Source organism: Symphalangus syndactylus, chromosome 11, assembly GCF_028878055.3.
Source record: "Symphalangus syndactylus isolate Jambi chromosome 11, NHGRI_mSymSyn1-v2.1_pri, whole genome shotgun sequence".
Taxonomy (NCBI): domain Eukaryota; kingdom Metazoa; phylum Chordata; class Mammalia; order Primates; family Hylobatidae; genus Symphalangus; species Symphalangus syndactylus.
The window spans coordinates 80,998,224-81,020,422 of NC_072433.2; the positions used below are offsets into that span (position 1 = coordinate 80,998,224).

The 22,199-nt window shown below is 36.9% G+C and overlaps 1 protein-coding gene across 10 annotated transcripts in view; it reads right to left on the reverse strand.

Annotated features, from left to right (window-relative positions):
* The window catches only part of ARB2A (ARB2 cotranscriptional regulator A), a 480,464-nt gene that overhangs the window by 61,524 nt on the left and 396,741 nt on the right, over window positions 1-22,199 (reverse strand). The window lies entirely within an intron of this gene.

Genomic DNA, 22,199 nt, shown 5'->3' on the forward strand with positions numbered 1-22,199 from the left:
AAGGGCTGTAAAACTCAAGTGGGCTGACTTCAAGCTTCTCTGAACTTTGTAGGCAGCCAATATAAAAAATGCTGAGAAGGAGTAATCTGATCATAGCCGCTCAGGCAAGTGAGCAGGCATGCTGCCACATTCTGCTGCCCACGAGCAGGGAAGCACGGTTGGAATCCCCACTAAGATCAAATTACAAAATAATCAAGCTTTGTGGCCAGGCGGGCACGAGAGGCTATTGTGAGGTCATGAGATAAATCAGGGACTAGCCTGGACAAAACTGGGCAGTCAAAAATAACATTTTTGTATCCCACTTGCAGCATGGTTCTCTGCAAAAATAAACTGTTAATGATGTTCAGGTTTTTAATTCAGGAAAGGGCAAATGGCTGTCCCTGCACAAGCTCCCACCAATTGAGCCTTATGTTTAGGGATAAGCAATTAAACCCCACACATCAAAGAAAAACAGTGAGCTGTCCAAAATGGAATTTAGCCAAGGAGAGACCAAACTGGGCCTTGGTCCCTGTCCTGGGGATCTCAGTGCTACTTCTACCTCTTACCCACTGTGTAGCCGAATGTTTATGTATATCAGAATGACAATGGAACACCTGAGTTGACACTGAGTGAGCATGATCGCAAAGCACACTGAAAATGCTTAAGGGACCCAAATGTGTTTTGAGAGGGTAGCACATCTTCGGTCAAGAGAGCCATTCCTAGAAATAATCCTATTATGCAAAAAGAGCAGCATATTCTTTGGGAAACTCACTGATAAGGGATGGCTCTAACATGGCACCAAACCCCAGACAATACTGTTTGTTATACAGAGAAGTGTTAACTTTTTTATACGGTTCCCAAAGCTGAATCTACTATAGAAATCGCATTTTAGTTCCTGAGAAGCTTCAACATGACTGTCTGTATCGTCTCAAATGTAAAAGACAACAAAATTATAGAATTCAGTTATCCTTCCATCAGAAGAGAAATATAAAATTCCAAGTGAAGATTTCTTAGGAAAATAGCAGGACACCTAAGGAACTACTGTTTGGTAAACTCTTGCTGGGGCAATCATAATCAAGGTGGGCAGAAGAAATATTTCAAAGACAACAAATAAACAAGCAAAAATCTAAATGTGGCCGAGTGCGGTGGCTCATGCCTGTAATCCCAGCACTCTGGGAGCCCGAGGTGGGTGGATCACTTGAGGTCAGGAGTTTAAGACCAGCTTGGCCAACATGGTGAAATCCCGTCTCTACTAAAAATACAAAAACTAGCTGGGCATGGTGGCAGGTGCCTGTAATCCCAGCTACTTGGGAGGCTGAGGCAGGAGAATCACTTGAACCCAGAAGGTGGAGGTTGCAGTAAGCAGAGAGCGGGCCATTACACTCCAGCCTGGGTAACAGAGCAAGACTTCGTCTAAAAAAAAAAAAAAGCATTATAACTGAGGTTTTTTCTAAACAAAAGTAATGAGCATACTAACAAGTCAATGGCAAGCCATTTTGTAAATATTACCAACAGGGACTTCAAAGAAACACTTTGAGATGGTCCCATGTGAACTGAGGATCATGTGTTGGTTTTCACTTGTTTCCTGATACACAGATGAATTACCATCGGCAATGTTTTCCTTAGACATAAAAACCATATACCTGTTTGCACACTACAAATTCAAAGACTGTTTTTAACGTAAAAGGTGGAATATAAGTGACTTTGAAGTTCATAACAATTTCTAAAAAATGAAAATAAAAGCATAAAGTAGTCGCTTTCTTTGGATAGGGAATCTTTTAAGAGATATGAAATTCAACATCTACTGTACTTTAAGCCTATATCTTATTGATAATTTAAAATTATAATTAGTGTTCTTGGGACTGAATGCTACATAGAAAACTAAATATGCACATATGTATGAGATGTGAGATGCTGCTGCAGGAGAGAAATACCCTATTTTTAAAGCAAAAAAAAAAAAAAAAATCTTAGTGAAGTCTATCCTTTCATTTATATGTCTCATGTAAATTACACATAATTTTAAATCTTCAGCACATTGAAAATGTCCAGGTCTCATGGCACTTCTCCTTTATTATCTTCGATTTTTCACTTGGCCATGACAATGGAGGCTTTCTAGAAATATTTAGGAATTAAAAATGATATACTTCAAATTGAACCAAGAAATGACCACTAGACAAAAATTAATTTTTATTTATATAATCTGGTTAAAAAATATATGATTTTTCTACTCTAAAGGCATTTTCTTATGCAGTAACACCACAAAAATAGCTTAAGTTTAAAATAGTGGATTTCCCATATGGTTAGTCCACAGCAAGATAAAGTTGTAAATGAGGGGACTATGTGAAGAAAACATAAAAAAGCCTTAAGGGCACATGCAAAAAATGTGATATTGCATGATTTACATACACAATTTTATGCCTCAAAATTCAAAGAGAAAAACTTAATATGTCATAACTTAAACTGTATTTCATATAAAGTATTCCTGATTACGTATTTAACTCAAAGATACATAACTCAATTTAGAGCATAATGTGGGAGAGGAGTTAGTAAGAATCTAACCTTTTGCATTTCTTGACTTTTTTGGGCTTGTGGTAATGTTGTATTTATAGAGATTCTACACTTTCAAATTTAAGTCTTGAAATGTCAAAAAAAATCCCAAAGCTGAGATCTCACAGAAGGTGATTTTTAACAGTCCTTAAAAGTAAAGACTTATGATCTTCTGACAACTGGAGCTTTCACATTTTAAGATTTAAAAATTTCAGTCCTAATATTACATAAGCATACACATCGACACACTTTCAAAGATTCCATCATCTTTGATAGGCCTGGAACGAAGAGGAAAATAAGAAAACAAAAAGTTGTGAGGTTCAGGAATACTGTTTAAGTATAAATATAAAGAAGTAAATACTTAAAAACTCTTGTGTATTTAAAGGTGGTCTCTTATAAGAATATATTTCCAATGTAAATCACAACATCTAGTTAATTTTTGATTATTTGTCATAATAAAAAATGGAGATTCCCCCAATATTTTAGAGTTATAACTAGAAGAAACAGAGTCTCAGAGAACTTAAGTGATTTGATCAAGATCATAATTGCTACTTAGTTTTAGAGTTATGTCTGGAATATACCAAGTATCTTGTCTTCAAGTTTCTCCTCACTCTCATAGCTAAAATTTTAAACATAATTCTTGGAATTCATTTATTTTCAATGTATCCTGCTATCATCCATGTAATTATAGGTATGTCACAAACTGTTTAGTTTTCTCATCACTTTCAAGTCAACAAGTATTTTTCTACCACCTACTATGAGCCAGATTTAGAGATTACAATGATGGTAAGACAAAGGTTAATCTGATTATTGGGTATTTTATGGTCTCATGAGGGAAAGAGGATTGGCAAACAAATATCATTAAAGGCACTACTTAATTTGACCAGAAAGGTGTCAAAGTCAAAAGTAACATTCAGTTTCTGATTACCAAGATTAAAGACAGGGTCTGGACTAAATGATGTCTCAGTACCTTTGTAATGAAGTTTTGAGTTTTATCTTTCCCTTTCTTCGACTGTTTTTTAGATAGATTTATAAATAAGTAGGTAATTGATAAGACCAAAATTTTCAGTAATTTCAGTGGAACACAGTGATGTGTTTATGAATAGGTACACAATGAACAAAGCCTTTTATCTGCAAATAAGTTTGTGAAATTATGGATTTCTCTGGCACAGGCCTTTAATGTGTTAATGTGCAGTGTATCTCCAAGAAGAAGATTTTATATGTAATGTTTCCCTTTTTTTTCCAATCAAGAAAAAAAAAATCCCCCAAATAGGTGCTTTTATTACTATTTTGAGCTCTCAGAATTGCTATTCCCAGCTGTATAGTTTGGGAAACACTAGCTCTAGACTGTTGTAATATTCTAACTGGTCTTCTGAAACAACCCATCCTACACATGCACTGGCAAGATAATCCCCCTAAAGAGTTGCTTTCATCAAATTTCCCTGTTCCAAAACCTCCAGTGACTCTATGTGGCCTATAAATTAAACTTAAAACTCTTTGGACTCTCTAGAGATACTGCCTGTAAATTTCTCTGTAACTTTTTCTCTCATAATTTCCTTAAACAAACTCCAGTCACAATGCTGCTGAGTTTACTGTGGTCTGCCTTAGATCCCACCCACTACTTTTCTGTGCCTAGAATGCCTTCCCCTCTCCACAAAATTACCAGTTACTTCTCTGATAAAACCCAGTTTGGGCTCTATCTTCTCAACAAATTAGCACAGTATGCAAACTCTAAGCTAGTTACCTGAACCACATTTTGTAAAGTTGTTATCTTTTTTATTGCTATTTTTCTTTTAAATATATATTTTCTGCCCCTTGTGGCTACACTGCATAAGTTCACTGAGGCCAGGCACAAGCCTCGCATCCCAGAATTTAGCATATTCTTTTGTACTTAATAGTATCATTTTAAATGATGATAATGACAAGACTATTGATGACAAAGTAAAAAGAAGAAGAAAAGAGAGGAATTTAAACCAGGAGTCCAAATGATCATTTACAAACCAAATACAGAGTGGTTTACAAAAATATTAACTAATTTTTCCAAATGTCAAATGGTAACTGCTCAGGCAAGAGTTTTCAATTTTGATTTCTGACATATCCTAAATGTAGAATATAAGTGAAATATTTGGTAAATATTGAAATTCCATTATTTAATGTTTTCTTCATTTAAATGCTCTTAAGTGGCTTCAGCTTATTTCACATAAAGGAATAGCTTTAATTCAAAATGAGATTTTTATCCCAATGCAGAAGGTTTAAATTAGGAGGATGATTCAGTAACAAATACTCTAAAATATTACCTGTTATAATTAATAAATTAATTTGACAAAACATCAAAGTACTAAATAGTTTGTCCCTTAATTTTAGGATACAGTCTAACTTAAAAAAAAAATTTCTCACAAGCCATTTGATCTTGCCCATTGGAAAAAATGTGTGTGGCTTACTAATATTTGTCATTGCAATATTAATCCTGAAATTTGGATAAAATTTAACTTCAGATAACACAAGGCCTTGGTGACTTTCCACCTTGTAAAAAGTCCCAGTTTTTAGATACAAAATTTCTCTGAATTTCTCTTTTTCTAGTAACTGAAAGAAAGGAACAGCTCTTGAATAAATTTTGATTAGGCTAAAAGTTTTTTTTTTAAAGATATATATTTTGAACCAGAGATGAAAGTGAATTCCTTTTAAGATGTAAAAATAACATTACCCTTTCTGAATATACAGTATGTATTTTTAAAGAAACTGTATTATATTTCAATAGTTTAGTAATTCTTGTCAATGTTATTAATTACTTTAATTATGTCTAGTACTTGCATTAATACGTGCATACTTTCTCCCTTTTTACAAAACCTCTATTAGAGGCTCTGGAAGGTGTAAGCCGTGATACGAATGACCCTGTCAAACTCTTTTTCTCCGTAACTCAGGGCCTAGGACTGTGCCTGGCACATAGTAGACACTTGATAAATATTTGTTAAATAAACAGGTAGCTGGAATATATGCTCCATGAGGAAAATGAATGTATTTGCATGTTGTTAGTTAGGAATCTGGCCCTGGGAGTCAGAATTGCAGTGTTTGAGTTCAGGCTGCACTATTTCCTAGCTGTGAGATCTCTCTAAATCTATTCCCTCACTTGCAAAGTGGAATGATATTAGAATCTGCCTCATATTGTTACCGTGAGGATTAATCCACATAAATACCTGACACATAGGTAGCACTCAATACAGGCTAGCTGTTATTATCTTTATCAACATCATCGCTATCTTCTTCATTTTTCTTGCTTACTACTTATCTCCTGTTTTGAGCACATAACATGTGCTCAATAAAAATTTGTTAAATAGAGAAATGAATCAATGAAGTGCAGCTGTACCTGTATACACAAATATGTTCTGCTACCCTCAGTATACATTCTGTCAGGATTCAGACAAATAGTAAAAAATTTTAAAGCACAACTTAAAGTTAGTGTGCTTGAGTTTTTCTTATTTGAATCTGCTTTTAAGAGATCCAGTCACATAGTCCCTTGGAGAATAGAGTTCTTTTTATTTCCTTTTTGAATTTCTGGTAGTACGTAACACAGATGTTTGCATCATTTGTACTAAAAAATATCCTAGTTAGCAACCAAGTCACATAGGTAAAAATTAAAACAAATGACCACAGGCTAAAGAGGGGGTAGACAGTGCCACTCTCATGATATTTAACTACCTTATCTTAACAAACCAGTTTGTAGCATTTATATTTCTTATATTGCTGTACATTGAAGTGTTATAGTGAGGATCATTGCTTTTACACTTTCTAATTTAAAACTTCAGTTGAAATTGTGTAAGTAGCAACTAAAGAGTTATATTTCTGTAAAGTGCCTCATTGTGAGCAGACAACAGAAATAAGTCTCAGGTCATATGGCTCTGAGGTATTTAATTCATCACTGACTTACATCCTTTTAGATCTCATGTTTGTAATATTTCTCATCAGAAATGTCCTATATTAAAGAGTACTGATAAGTTTTCTAGTTTATTTTGAGCTTCACTCTGCAAAGATGCTATCAGATTATAGAATAGCCTGGTTATATTTAAGGCTTATATTAGTTTTCTTTTAATTTATAAAATCAATATAAACTTTAGCAGCAAAGAATTTAGGTTTTCTCTTTTTAAAGACAACATAAGTAATGAATAATTATTTTGAGTGGGTGAAGAAAGGAAGGATAAAAGACTCTGATAATAATCTTAAATTCCTCCATTTACTTGTTTACATTCTTTGTACAATTATTTTCCATCTCCACTGTATTTTCCAGATTGAAAAAAAGTTAAAAATCTTATAAAATATTCACAAGCCCTTCCTCTTCCCCATGACATTTCCCACCAATGTACTGAAAAAAAGAACTGCAAGTTCTAAAAGCTGATTCTCTAAGTGAGTGGTTTTAAAAAATGTTAGCTGTTAGTTTGTTCACTACAAAATAACCAGAGGGTGCTTAAGCCTCACCCAGGATTTACTGCTTCTCATGTCTTGGTGACTGAATAAATGGGCACATGTGTCAAGGTGAGAGGAAAGAGAACTAACCAGTATTTGCTCATCTATCTAATCCAACTTCCTTCTAGTTTCTTCTCTCCTTCCTTGCCTCTTTCTACTTTCCCAGGCCTTGAGTATGGGCTTCTTGTATTCCCAACCCTTCTGGGGTTCTAGAAACAAGTTCATGTTGAAGCTGCTTGGTCATTTATTCTGGACCAAGGCTGCCAAAATTCCAAATCTTAACTTGAAAGAAATACTAAACAAATACCAATTTTAAAGCATATATAAATCATCTCCCTCTAATATAATAACAGCAAAAATGTACTGACTATGTGTTAGGCATGAGCTAAGTGCTTTACATATATTATTAGCTGCTATCACATATTAAAAAAGAACCCAAACACAAATATTTTTCCAGAAGCAAGTGGAGGTGGGGAGGGTGGTATTATTCTGATTCTGACTTCATTCACATTTTTTGATAAACTGACTTTTTATTCTTTAGTAACTGGGGATGAGTCTCTCAAAAATTGACAAAGGTGTTGGTGAAAGAAGAGTCAGATATTCAAAAGATGCTTCTTTCTACTCAAGTCCAACTATAATCCTGGGAGTCTTCAATATTCCCATGAATAACCTATCCAAGGGTCTGACTGCTAGATTCCTTGATCTACAATGCTTCTTTCTTCCAGTCCATTTCACCTGCCCATTCTTGACATTTTACTCTGTACATTGCAGCATTCTTTTGAAACAATAAATTTAGACATTCCCCCAATTTGACCACAACCTCCTATCTTTTTAAACCGTCTTACTAAAATAATTCCCTTTCTTACCTTAAAAAAATCTTGTAGGGCTTCCAGTCCATTTATCCTTTCCTTTCTTCCTATTAGCCCTTGTTTTGTTTTCACTTCTCAACCTAACTGCTGGAAGATCATGGTCCAACATTTCATTGTGTTTTCCTAATCTGCTAGGCCCCACTGTCCATTTAAGGTACTTGCCTGAAACAATCTAAGGCTGGATAAAGCCAGCTGACTGGCTTGTCCCTGGCTAACAGATTGTTGCTCCCACAAACAAATCATCATCAACCACAACTCAGCCCTCAACATTGTTCAGCCATTGTACTATGTAATTCTAGACAACTCTCCAAATGTTATCATTTAAAAGTTAAAAAAAAAACATAAAGGCACTAAAAGAAAATAAAAGAGAACCTATGCATAATTGTGGGGAGGGACTTATGGCATGACAATAAGAGTGGAAACTAAAAAAAAAAATTGCATTTTTGGCTACATAAAAACTAAAAACGTTGGCTTGGAAAGAAACCTTAACAAACTCCATAAGCAAAGCAAAAAGATAAAAAGGCAACTAGGCAAAAATATACCACATACGATAAGGACTATTATCCATCATATATAAAGAACTCCTACTAATCAATAAAGAAGTGACAAAGACTCAATTGACGAGAAAGACCTGGTAATGTATGAGATAAATATAAATAGTCAATAATTAATAAAAATATGCTAAACCTCACTGCTTACCAAATAAATACAAATTTAATTGATCTTTTTTTGCAGAATAACAAAGATTAAAATAACACTTAAGACACAAATGTAAACTTGTATAACTATTTTGCAGAACAATTTGGCTATAATTTTCCAAACTAAATACATGTTAACCTTTTGACCTAGAAATTTCACTTTTTGAAATTTATTTTACAGAAATACTAGCAACAATGTACAAAGATACTTACTTCAATACTGTTAATATTAGCCAAAAAAGGAAGAAAAATGAGTAACTTTCAACAGATACTGTCCAATGGTGGCATAGTCAATCAATTAAATGCAATATGGTTGCTAAAAAGAAGAAAGTTGTATCTACATACTACTACATGAAAAATATCCAAACTACAATAGGTAATATGTACTTTTTTTGGTAAATAGAACGTATTATTTTTATAATTGGAAAAAGGCAATAAAAGGAAAATCAAGTTATAGGACAATGTACATATGAGTGTTCATTTGGAAGTCTGTGCACACTGTTATTAATAGAAACAGGTTATTTCTCAGGGGTGGTATGATTAGGGAACTTAATTTCATCACTTGAATTTTTTTTAGAATGGCCATTTTTAAATAAAAAATGTAGATATTTTTATTTGTAAAACAAAGCCTAACTTATATTCTTCACTTTTTAAAACTCAGGTTGCAATCTTCCCTTTTCTTTTTTCACCTGGTCTCCTACTTCCAGGCAAAACCAAAATTTATCAGAATGGAATTCTTTAACTTTTCTTTTCTATTCTTTTTTTTTTTTTTCTTTGAGATAGAGTCTCGCTCTGTCATCCAGGCTGGAGTGCAGTGGCATGATCTTGGCTCACCGAAACCTCCATCTCCTGGGTTCAAGTGATTCTCCTGCCTCAGCCTCCCAAGTAGCTGGGAATACAGGCATGCGCCACCACACCTGGCTAATTTTTGTATTTTTAGTAGAGACAGGGTTTCACCATGTTAGCCAGGCTGGTCTCAAACCTCTGACCTCAGGTGATCCACCTGCCTCAGTCTCCCAAAGTGCTGGGATTACAGGTGTGAGCCACCGCGCCTGGCCATTCTTTAACTTTTCACTACCAAATCTGAAGACCTGTCAGCATTAGGCTCGTGCTCCTTCTTTCTAAAGGCAAATTTTCTCCTAAATTAAGCTCTCAATCAAATCCTGCCTTATCTTCAAATGCATTTCCATTCTATAGCCTAATTATCTGCATCTTCACATTCGGACTAGCTATTTATACAATTTATAATCATTCAAGTCTCTTTCATCTTAAACAAATAAACTAAAACCTCCGTTGATTCCTCCTTTTCTTCCAGTTGTTTCAAAAGTTCTCCTTTCTCCTTCATAGTCACTTCCTTTTCTTTTTAAAAAATTGTGTTTATTTATATAATAATCTCTCTCCCCAGCCTCAGCCAATATATTTAATAGTTTAGTGTCCATTTCTACTTGGAGGTTTTGCAGGCACCTCAAACTCAGCATGTCAAAACTGAACTCATCATTCTCCTAAAAATATATTCTCTGTTAATGAGAGGCATCCACACGATTGCCCAAACCAAAAGCCTAGACACCAAACTGATGCTTCTGCCCTATTACCCATGACAGCTGATCAATATTCAGGACCCACTGAGTTTCCTAAACGGCTCTCACATCAAATGATTTTCTCCATCTCCTCTGCCTCACCCAGGTCATCATGATTTAACCAGCCTTGCTTTTAGTCCTGTAACTCTCTTAATCCATTACCCTTATCATAGCTAGACTGTTCACTGAAAAATTCAAATTTAATCCTATTATATTCCCTTTCTTAGAATCCCTTTTCCAAGTTTTTACAAGGCTGAGAAAGCTCTCTATGACCTGGCTCCTGCTTATTTCTCTAGGGTTATTTCTTTTTATTGTCCTACCCTCATACTCTATTCTCCAGCAATACAAGACTTTTTTTCACCTGTCAAATATACCACATATTCTCTTGCTTTTGCTTGGAACTCCAAACACTAATTTCTGTGCCACCACCCTCATCCCCTACACATAATTTTACTCTCACTGACCTGGAATGGCTAACTTACATTTTTTGGGCCTTTACTTTTCAAGAGCAGGGGCTGTACTTGTTGTGAAGGTTGTGTCCTTAGCACCTAGTACAGAACCTGGCACATGGCAAGTGCTGAGTGGCTGAATATAAGTGAAGGGTATTATATAAAAAACTGGCATTAAAATGGCTGATGAATTGTTAAAAGTTTTACTGCCATCACCAGACTAGGCCAAGTTAGTTTCCCATACTGCTAAGACACAGCATTCTCCTACACATCTGACCGCATTACTAAGAAAGATATTTATCTGGAGTCAAGCCAGTCCTTAGACTCACCTTCTGCTCTTTTCTTTTACCTTCAAATCCAGCAGAAATGGGTCAGAAATGTGGATATGTGGCAGATATTCAAAATTATTTGTCTAGAAACAAAATTAAAAATTTCACCCTAGAAAACTTGTTTTCTCTCTCTTTTTTTTTTGAGACGGAGTTTCGCTCTTGTTGTCCAGGCTGGAGTGTAATGGCGCAATCTCAGCTCACCGCAACCTCTGCCTCCCGGGTTCAAGCGATTCTCCCAGTGAGATCAATGCAGAAGGTGGGCGATTTCTGCATTTCCAACAGAGCTACCCAGCTCATCTCATTGGAACTGGTTAGACAGTAGGTGCAGCCTATGGAGGGCGAGTTGAAGCAGGGTGGGGCATCTCATCTGGGAAGCCCAAGGGGTTGAGGAACTCCCTCCCCTAGCCAACGGACGCCATGAGGGACTGTGCCATGAGGAATGGTGCATTCCAGCCCAGATACTACACTTTTCCCATGGTCTTCACAACCTGCAGACCAGGAGATTCCCTAGAGTGCCTATGCCACCAGGGCCTAAGTTCCAAGCACAAAACTGGGCAACTGCTTGGGCAGACAACGAGCTAGCTGCAGGAATTTCTTTTCATACCCCAGTGGCACCTAGAATGCCAGCAAGACAAAACTGTTCAATCCCCTGGAAAGGGGGCTGAAGCCAGGGAGCCAAGTGGTCTAGCTCAGTGGATCCCACCCTCATGGAGCCCAGCAAGCTAAGATCCACTGGCTTGAAATTGTCACTGCTAGCAGAGCAGTATGAAGTCGACTTGGGATGCTCCAGCTTGCTGGGGGGAAGGGTGTCCGCCATTACTGAGGCTTGAGTAGGCAGTTTTCCCTTCACAGGATTAACAAAGATGCTGGGAAGTTCAAACCGGGCAGAGACCACCACAGCTTAGCAAAGCTGAGGTAGTCAGACTGCCTCTCTAGATTCCTCCCCTCTGGGCAGGCCATCTCTGAAAGAAAGGCAGCAGCCCCAGTCAGGGGCTTATAGATCAAACTCCCATCTCCCTGGGACATAGCACCTGGGGGAAGGGGCGGCTGTGGGCGCAGCTTCAGCAGAATTAAATGTTCCTGCCTGCCGGCTCTGAAGAGAGCAGCGGATCTCCCAGCACAGCACTTGAGCTCTGCTAAGGGACAGATTACCTCCTCAAGTGAGTCCCTGACCCTGTGCCTCCTGACTGGGAGACACCTCCCAGCAGAGGTTGATAGACACATCATACAGGAGAGCTCCGGCTGGCATATGGCGGGTGCCCCTCATGGATGAAGCTTCCAGAGGAAGGAACAGACAGCAATCTTTGCTGTTCTGCAGCCTCCGCTGGTGATACCCAGGCAAACAGGGTCTGGAGTGGACGGACCTCCAGCAAACTCCAGCAGACCTGCAGCAGAGGGGCCTGTTAGAACAAACAGAAGAACAGCATCAACATCCAAAAAAAGAACGACCACACAAAAACCGCATCTGAAGGTCACCAACATCAAAGACCAAAGGTAGATAAATCCACAAACATGAGGAAAAACCAGGGCAAAAACGCTGAAAATTCCAAAAATCAGAATGCCTCTTCTCCTCCAAAGGATCACAACTCCTGGCCAGCAAGGGAACAAAACAGGATGGAGAATGACTGACAAATTGACAGAAGTAGGATTCAGAAGGTGGGTAATAACAAACTCCTCCGAGCTATAGGAGCATGTTCTAACCCAGTGCAAGGAAGCTAAGAACCTTGAAAAAAGGTTAGAGGAATTGCTAACTAGAATAACCAGTTTAGAGAAGAACATAAATGACCCGATGGAGCTCAAAAATACAGCACGAGAACTTTGTGAAGCATATACAACTATCAACAGCCAAACTGATCAAGCAGAAGGAAGGATGTCAGGGATTGAACATCAACTTAACGAAATAAAGCATGAAGACAAGATTAGAGAAAAAAGAATGAAAAGGAACAAACAAAGCCTCCAAGAAATATAGGACTATGTGAAAAGACCAAACCTATGTTTGACTGGTGTATCCGAAAGTGACGGGGAGAATGGAACCAAGTTGGAAAACACTCTTCAGGATATTATCCAGGAGAAATTCCCCAACCTAGCAAGACAGGCCAACATTCAAATTCAAGAAATACAGAGACCACCACCAAGATATTCCTCGAGAAGAGCAACCCCAAGACACATAATTGTCAGATTCACCAAGATTGAAATAAAGGAAAACATGTTAAGGGCAGCCAGAGAGAAAGATCAGGTTACCCATAAAGGGAAGCCCATCAGAGTTAACAGTGAATCTCTCTGCAGAAACCCTACAAGCCAGAAGAGTGTGGGGGCCAATATTCAACACTCTTAAATGAAAGAATTTTCAACCCAGAATTTCATATCGAGCCAAACTAAGCTTCATAAGCGAAGAAATAAAATCCTTTACAGACAAGCAAATGTTGAGAGATTTTGTCACCACCAGGCCTGCCTTACAAGAGCTCCTGAAGGAAGCACTAAATATGGAAAGGAAAAACTACCACTGCAAAAACATACCAAATTGTAAAGACCATCGACACTATGAAGAAACTGCATTAACTAACGGGCAAAATAACCAGCTAGCAATCATAATGACAGGCTCAAATTCACACATAACAAGGTTAACCTTAAATGTAAATGGGTTAAATGCCACAATTAAAAGACACAGATTTGCAAATTGGATAAAGAGTCAAGACCCATCAGTGGGCTGTGTTCGGGAGACCCATCTCACGTGCAAAGTCACACATAGGCTCAAAATAAAACAATGCAGAAATATTTACCAAGAAAACAAACACAAAAACAAAACAAAACAAGCAAACAAGAAAGCAGGGGTTGCAATCCTAGTCTCTGATAAAACAGACTTTAAACCAACAAAGATCAAAAGAGACAAAAAAGGGCATCACATAATGGTAAAGGGATCAATGCAACAAGAAGAGCTAACTATCCTAAATATATATGCACTCAATACAGGAGTACCCAGATTCATAAAGTAAGTTCTTAGAGACCTAAAAAGAGACTTAGAATCCCACACAATAATACTGGGAGACTTTAACACCCCACTGTCAATATTAGATAGATCAACAAGACAGAAAATTAACAAGGATATTCAGGACGTGAACTCAGCTCTAGAGTAAGCAGACCTAACAGACATCTACAGAAAGAACTCTCCACCCCAAATCAATAGAATATACATTCTTCTCAGCACCACATCACACTTATTCTAAAATTGACCATATAATTGGAAGTAAAACACTCCTTGGCAAATGCAAAAGAATGGAATCATAACAAACACTCTCTCAGACCGCAGTGCAATCAAATTAGAACTCAGGATTAAGAAACTCACTCAAAACCGCACAACTACATGGAAACTGAACAACCTGCTCCTGAATGACTACTGCGTAAATAACAAAATTAAGGCAGAAATAAATACGTTCTTTGAAACCAATGAGAACAAAGGCACAACGTACCAGAATCTCTGGGACACAGTGAAAGCAGTGTTTAGAGGGAAATTTATAGCACTAAATGCCCACAAGAGAAAGCAGGAAAGATTTAAACTCGACACCCTAACATCACAATTAAAAGAACTAGAGAAGCAAGAGCAAACAAATTCAAAAGCTACCAGAAGACAAGAAACAACTAAGATCGGAGCAGAACTGAAGGAGACAGATACATGAAAAACCCTTCAAAAAAATCAGTGAATCCAGGAGCTGGTTTTTTGAAAAGATCAACAAAATAGACAGACTGCTAGCCAGATTAACAAAGAAGAGAAGTATGAAGAATCAAATAGATGCAAGAAAAAATGATAAAGGGGATATCACCACTGATCCCACAGAAATACAAACTACCACCAGAGAATACTATAAACACCTCTATGCAAATCACCTAGAAAATCTAGAAGAAATGGATAGATTTCCTGGACACTTACACCCTCCCAAGTCTAAACCAGGAAGAAGTCAAATCTCTGAATAGATAAATAACAAGTTCTGAAATTGAGGCAGTGATTAATAGCCTACCAACCAAAAAAAAAAGTCCAGGACCAGATGGATTCACAGCTGAATTCTAGCAGAAGTACAAAGAGGAGCTGGTACCATTCCTTCTGAAACTATTCCAAACAGTAGAAAAAGAGGGAATCCTCCCTAACTCATTTTATGAGGCCAGCATCATCCTGAGACACAACACAGAAAAGAAAAAGACAGGCCAATGTCTCTCATGAACATTGATGCGAAAATCTTCAATAAAATACTGGCAAACCAAACCCAGCAGCACATCAAAAAGCTTATCCACTATGATGTACTCTGCTTCATCCCTGGGATGTAAGGCTGGTTCAACATATGCAAATCAATAAACATAATACATCACATAAACAGAACCAGTGAAAAAAACCACATGATTATCTCAATAGATGCAGAAAAGGCCTTCGACAAAATTCAACACCGCTTCATACTAAAAACTCTAACAAAATTAGGTATTGATGGAATGTATCTCAAAATAATAAGAGCTATTTATGACAAACAGCCAATACGATACTGAATGTGCAAAACTTGGAAGCATTCCCTTTGAAAACCGCCACAAGGATGCCCCCTCTCACCACTCCTATTCAACATAGTATTGGAAGTTCTGGCCAGGGCAATCAGGCAAGAGAAAGAAATAAAGGGTATTAAAATAGGAAGAGAGGAAGTCAAATTGTCTGTTTGCAGATGTCATGATTGTACATTTAGAAAACCCCATCGTTTCAGCCCCAAATCTCCTTAAGCTGATAAACAACTTCAGCAAAGTCTCAGGATAGAAGATCAATGTGCAAAAATCACAAGCAGTCCTATACACCAATAATAGACAAACAGAGAGCCAAACCATGAGTGAATTCCCATTCACAATTGCTACTAAGAGAATAAAATACCCAGGAATACAACTGACAAGAGATGTGAAGGACCTCTTCAAGGAGAACTACAAACCACTGCTCAAGGAAATAAGAGAGGACACAAACAAATGGAAAAACATTTCATGCTCATGGATAGGAAGAATCAATATTGTGAAAATGGTGATACTGCCCAAAGTAATTTATAGATTAAATGCTATCCCCATCAAGCTATCATTGACTTTCTTCACATAATTAGAAAAAGCTACTTTAAATTTCATATGGAACCAAAAAAGAGCTCACATAGCCAAGACAATCCTAAGCACAAAGAAAAAAGCTGGAGGCATCACACTACCTGATTTCAAAGTACACTATAAGGCTACAGTAACCAAAGCAGCATGGTACTGGTACCAAAACAGATATATTGACCAATGCAACAGAATAGAGGCCTCAGAAATAACACCACACATCTACAACCATCTGATCTTTGACAAAAATGACACAAACAAGCAACTGGGAAAGGATTCCCTATTTAATAAATGGTGTTGGGAAAACTGGCTAGCCATATGCAGAAAACTGAAACTGGACCCCTTCCTTACACCTTATACAAAAATTAACTGAAGATAGATTAAAGTCTTAAACATAAGACCTAAATCCATAAAAATCCCAGAAGAAAACCTAGGCAATACCATTCAGGACATAGGCATGAGCAAAGACTTCATGACTAAAACACCAAAAGCAATGGCAATGAAAGCCAAAATTGACAAATGGGATCTAATTAAACTAAAGAGCTTCTGCACAGCAAAAGAAACTATCATCAGAGTGAACAGGCAACCTACAGAATGGGAGAAAATTTTTGCAATCTATCCATCTGAGAAAGGGCTAATATCCAGAATCTACAAAAACTTAAACAAATTTACAAGAAAAAAACCATCCCACCAAAAAGAGGGTGAAGGATATGAACAGACACTTCTCAAAAGAAGATATTTATGCGGCCAACAAACATATGGAAAAAAGCTCATCATAACTGGTCATTAGAGAAATGCAAATCAAAACCACAATGAGATACCATCTCATGCCAGTTAGAATAGCGATCATTAAAAAGTCAGGAAACAACAGATGCTGGAGAGGACATGGAGAAATAGGAACACTTTTACACTGTTGGTGGGAGTGTAAATTAGTTCACCCATTGTGGAAGACAGTATGGCAATTCCTCAAGGATCTAGAACCAGAAATACCATTTGACCCAGCCATCCCATTACTGGGTATATACCCAAAGGATTATAAATCATTCTACCAGAAAGACACATGCACATGTATGTTTATTGCAGCACTGTTCACAATAGCAAAGACCTGGATCCAACCCAAATGCCCATCAATGACAGAGTGGATAAAGAAAATGTGGCACATATACACTATGGAATACTATGCAGCCATAAAAAAGGATGAGTTCATGTCCTTTGCAGGGACGTAGATGATGCTGAAAACCATAATTCTCAGGAAACTAACACAAGAACAGAAAACCAAACACTGCATGTTCTCACTCGTAAGTGAGAGTTAAGCAATGAGAACACATGGACACAGGCAGGGGAACATGACACACCGGGGCCTGTCAGGGGGTGGGGGACTAGGAGAGGGAAAGCATTAGGAGAAATACCTAATGTAGATGACGGGTTGATGGGTGCAGCAAACCACTATGGCACGTGTATACCTACGTAACAAACCTGCACGTTCTGCACATGTATTCCAGAATTTAAAGTATCTATAAAAAAACCCACAAACACAATGACAGCCTGTTCCATGTCATCTCGTTCACACTTACAACTTTTATTTTCTTCCTTCTCCATTCACATCAATGATGCATCTGTCAACCTCCTTTTTTGCTATTACAAATGTTTATGTCACATGTCCTGTACTTTCAATCCCTAGTTCATGCTGACAACCCTAGTTGAAATATTCTTCTTCCCTTCTATGAATCTTCAAATCCTACCCATCGTTCAAGGTTCAGTTTAATGGATCTTTCCTTCTCAATCCCTGAATGTCTTATTGGATCTGATGATTAGATAGAATCGCATATTCTCCTAAATTTCTCTATTACTTAGATCAATAGCTCCTTTGCAATCCTCATCCCTTTCTCCTTGAAGTATTATATTATAGCATGAATGGGGATGTTATTGATTCAATGTGTTACTCATTCTTGGTAATACTTAGATCTTACCATTGTCTTAGAGACTAATGTGGAGAATGCAGTAGTAAGAGAAAGAAGTTTTTTTTTTTTTTTTTTTGGTATGAGTCAAAAATACCACAATGTCTGCCACATCCATGGCTCTCCTCTCTCCACATTACTGTCTTTTTCAAAAAGGACAAGTGGCCAGGTGCAGTGGCTCAAGCCTGTAATCCCAGCACTTCGGGAGGCGGAGGTGGGCGGATTGCCTGAGGTCGGGTGTTTGACCAGCCTGGCCAACATGGTGAAATCCTGTCACTACTAAAAATACAAAAACTAGCCAAGCATGAGGGTGGGTGCCTGTGATCCCAGCTACTTGGGAGGCTGAGGCAGGAGAATCGCTTAAATCTGGGAGGCAGGGGTTGCAGTGAGCAGAGATTGCACCACTGCATTCCAGCCTGAGTGACAAAGCGAGACTCTATCTCAAAAAAAAAAAAAAAAAAAAAAAAGGTTAGCGGACAAGTTTAGTTAGATCTTCCTGTTGTAGTGAGAAAAATGATAATCCATCTCTCTATTACCATGTTTATTTAGTGTTTACTTATCTTCCCATCTGTTCTCTTCTCAAATCTTTTTTTTTAATGGGATAGGTTCATCTCATCAGACCTAATAATTACTAGTTTTCTCTTCCCTTTGGGTTTTGACCCTTTCTGTATCTCTCCCCTTTACGAACGCTTGGGAATTACATACAATATCTGACTCTCTTGACCCATCACTGTAACAATCGCTTGCCTTTTTAAAATTTTTTGTTTAAACATTCTTTCTTATTAACTCATTTTATGACACAATTAAATAGTTAAATAATCTTACAAACAGCAAACTGAATAAAAATCTCACCTCATATATGACACCAAGCCTTTACGCTTTTAAAATATTTTGCCCTAATACAATTCTTCTTTACTTCTTATATAATTTTCTTGTTTAATTTGTTTGTATGATGCCTCATAATGAATTCAAACAACTAACCACCAAAGTGAAAGTTTAATCTTAATGAAAAAATTTTTTAACAAAAATAATGCAGGGAATTAATTTATAAATCACATTGTTTCTTACCACTTCAGCACACCACATTTTTCCTGCTGTCACAAGCGCAATGTTGTGTTTTATGCTGTTAACATGTAAAAAATAAACTTTTTATTGAAATAAAAACCCCTACTAAGCTGGTAGAATGAAACATATTTTAATATAGATATTTCAATTATTCTTAATTAAAGCCTTGCAGAGATCTTGTAGTTGTGCTCCATGGAAAGTTCATATCCACATATTTAAAGAAGCAGTTTGCTTTAGGGTTTAACCATTTTATAAAATGCCTCTAACACTAGAATCTTACATAACTTGAAAAATATGGTCTCAGACATATATTATTTTATAAAAAAATGCAATACAGTCCTCAGAATAACCCTTGGAAGAATATTTTGGTAAGAATGATTTTCAGAATTTGGAGGCTGGGTTAAAGGGCTCAGGGAGGTTGAAGTATGCACCTTTAGCAAGTAAAAAACTGTATATAATTGATCTCAAGACGGAGCCTGAAGTTTTTTGTTTCTAATTCTCTGTTGACTTTCCTTGAATAGTAATTTTGCTTTCAGTTATTTCCAAGTTGGCATTCCCAATGCATTACATTTATTAATTAATTCAACAAATATTTGTTAAAGTGCCTGTTTACTTTTGCCAGGCACTGTTCCAGTAGCTAGGGATGTATAAGTGAGCCAAACTGACAAAGCTTACATTCTAGTGAGGAGTAGTTGAGGCCAACAAATCATAAATATAACAAATAACTAAAATATATAGAAGGCTAGACTGCCAAAAATGCCATATAAAAATGAAACAGAACAGGGAAGGGATAGAAATGCAGTTTCAAATGAGGCAGTCAGGATAGGAAACACTGAGAAGGTGATATTTGAACAAAGATCCGAAGAAAATGAGGGGTGAACCTGTGGGTATCTAAGGGTAGTTCATTCTAGGCAGAGGCCAATGCAAAGAAATTGAAATAACTCATTGCATGTCAGCCTCTGCTAATACCAGGAAAGTAATTTAATAGAAGTAAAATTTTACAGATGAACACTCTAATATTTGTGGTATTTCTTTTATTACATTTTATTTAACATTCATCCAATAAATATTTACTGAGTACAAACTATATGCTAGGCATTGAAGCAATAATGATTATAAGATAGACACACACTTTGTCCTCATGAAGCTTACAGTTTAATGTAGGTGGGAGAGGCAATAGATACTGCACAGTAACATATGCTATGGTGGGGGTGGTGCAGGGTGCCATGGGGGCAGAGAATAGAAGCTCTTCCAGGTTACAGGAGATAGAATTTCAGAGATAAAACTCCTAGAAATTAAAGTCTTTCATTTCTGCTCCCAACAGCATAGTTATCAGAATAGACTGAATATAGAACCAAATAATAAATGCTGTACAACATCCTCACAACATCCTGTGTAGTAAGCCCTACTCTTAGCAGTTCTCAGGTGAAGGAATGGAAGTACAGAGAGAGTGGCAAGTTGACAATAGTTACAGAGATAGAAAAGTGGCACAGAAAGGAAACAAACTCAGGCAGTATAGCTTCAGAGCCTGTGCTTTTAACCACTATCTTAAACATACTCTCTGAGCAGCAGGTATGTGTGATAATTTGTTAATGAATAAAGTCCTCTAGGTATTTTCTAGCTGCGTATAGGTAAGGCTTGGTACAGACTATCTGAATAGTTTGGTTCTCAGAAAAGTTTTTATCAGCATGACCTAGAATGTGGAAAGACTATTTTTGCCTAAAAATTAAAATCCAATCATCTTATTCATACTGTGATGTGAACTTCTGACACTGGCATTCACTAACCATTAACATAAAAAGAATGCACTAGGAGCAGCTCTTTGGAATCCCCCCTTCCCTCAGTTTTTTGACATTTTCGATAAGCGGAGAACTATTTCCCTGTTAATTTGACTGCTGTCTATTGAGTGCAATGGATTTTGCCAAATGTCCAGAGTCCACAGATAAATGTAAAAATCTGTCATCCCCTGGAGCTTCAGGCTTGTGCTCAGACACTACCTTCACAGTTAGACAACAGCCTGGTTTTTGCTGAGACTGCCAGTAAAGACAACAGGGATGTTTTGGACCAAGTTTCAAGTTATGTGAATTCTAAACTACTAAAAAGTTATCAGATGACAGCCATTCTAGGTAGAAATGGCACTAGTATACTAGATGAAAAATCTAGATGAGATCAGAACAGAGGCCCAGAGGCCCATGTGGCTGTAGAAGTGGGCTATGGAGCCTTGCAGAACTATGTATTTGCTCTGTCCCGCTCCTTGACTAGTTAGACACCTGGAGATTCTAACTGGGATTGCACAAATTCTATCTAGTGAGGAAATAACATTTTTTGACAATAATAAGTAACACAAATTCCAGGTGAAATTCTTAGAAAGACATAAAAGAAAGAATAATTGTATATTTATATACAATTATATGGAAACAGCAGTCTTGGGAATTAGAATCCTCTCATTTTTAAGACCATGGATACTTTTCTAATAATATTCTTAGCAGAAAGCCATTGAATGATTTAGCAAAAATTGTATGAATATTTACACAACTTACATGCATATATCTTTACTGTACAACTTGGTTATTTTCAGGTATGATGTACCTAACGTTAGATAACATTGAAGCTTCCTGTCTCACAAATCATCCCTAAGGCTGAATCCATCAAACAGAATATCCTAACAGCTTAACTGATGGGGAGACATAGAATATTAGAGAAAAGTTAGATTCAGGCATACATTTTAAATAGAAAGGAAGAAAAATGATTTTATCAACTGAATTTAGGGTAATGGTAGTTATAATGATAAAAGTAGTCAGAATAGGATAAAGGAATTTTGAAAAAAAATGGTGATCAAAGATTAATGCTAAATTGAAATAGGATGCCAATGCTATTATCTGAGTGTTACTATCTCCTGCAGCAGAAGGAATCGTAATCAATTTTCTATTTATAAAGAGAGTCCTACTTATTATGAAAGGAAAATACTGACCAGGCTTATAAAGATGGCAACAAAATGCAACAGTTGTGATTACTAATTTTTAGTTTTATCTTAATCCCCTTTTTCCTTCAAAGCAGATAAACATTTCCATATTATGTAAATAACATAGATTTTAAAATTCAATAAATAAAAATACATAACAAAATATGTAACTGCTACTCGTAAGTACTTACTATTATCCTGAATA